This window comes from Astatotilapia calliptera, chromosome 6 (assembly GCF_964374335.1).
Source record: "Astatotilapia calliptera chromosome 6, fAstCal68.1, whole genome shotgun sequence".
NCBI classification, from domain to species: Eukaryota; Metazoa; Chordata; class Actinopteri; order Cichliformes; family Cichlidae; genus Astatotilapia; species Astatotilapia calliptera.
The window spans coordinates 40,057,947-40,058,594 of record NC_137427.1 but is presented as its reverse complement, the minus strand read 5'-3'; positions in this window follow the sequence as shown (position 1 = coordinate 40,058,594).

Below are 648 nucleotides of genomic sequence, written 5' to 3'. Positions count from 1 at the left end.
AAACTGAATCGATTCAGAATTCACTGTACACAAACAGCGTTAATGAAGGTTACAAATGATCTTGTGGCCTCAGACAGTAGACTTACCTCTGTACTGCTAGACAGTGTAGTGTTTGACACTGTTGACCACACTTTTTATTACAGTTGTTAGAACATGTCATAGATATTAAAGGTACTGTGGCACAGTGGTTTAAGTCATATCTCTCTAATGGACTCCAATTTTCTCATGTGTGAGGGAACTTAAAGCAGACAGAGTTAATTAGAGCGCTGTATGTATGTATTTGTCCATCACCTCAGGTTCCAGTTCATTCCATGAGAATTGTGAATATGAAAGATTAAAACAAAATCCCCTGATTAGCCTGTTTCTCTGTAACACAGAGAGACAGAGAACCTTTCACACTCACTGTAAATGTATTCTCTAGTATTATTATGTGAAAATTTCTTTTCTCAGAGCAAAGTGGATATTTATCACTGATGGTCTATTATTTATTTGTTTTCTTTTGCTAGAATTTTAATTTTTTCATAACTCTGTGTATTATTTAGTATCACGGTGGTTTAAATCTCTGATCCCCACAAATCGAAAATGTACACGTTAAAAACATACTCTGGAGAAAGAGTCGCTTTAATTCTGAAAAGATTCGACCGGAAG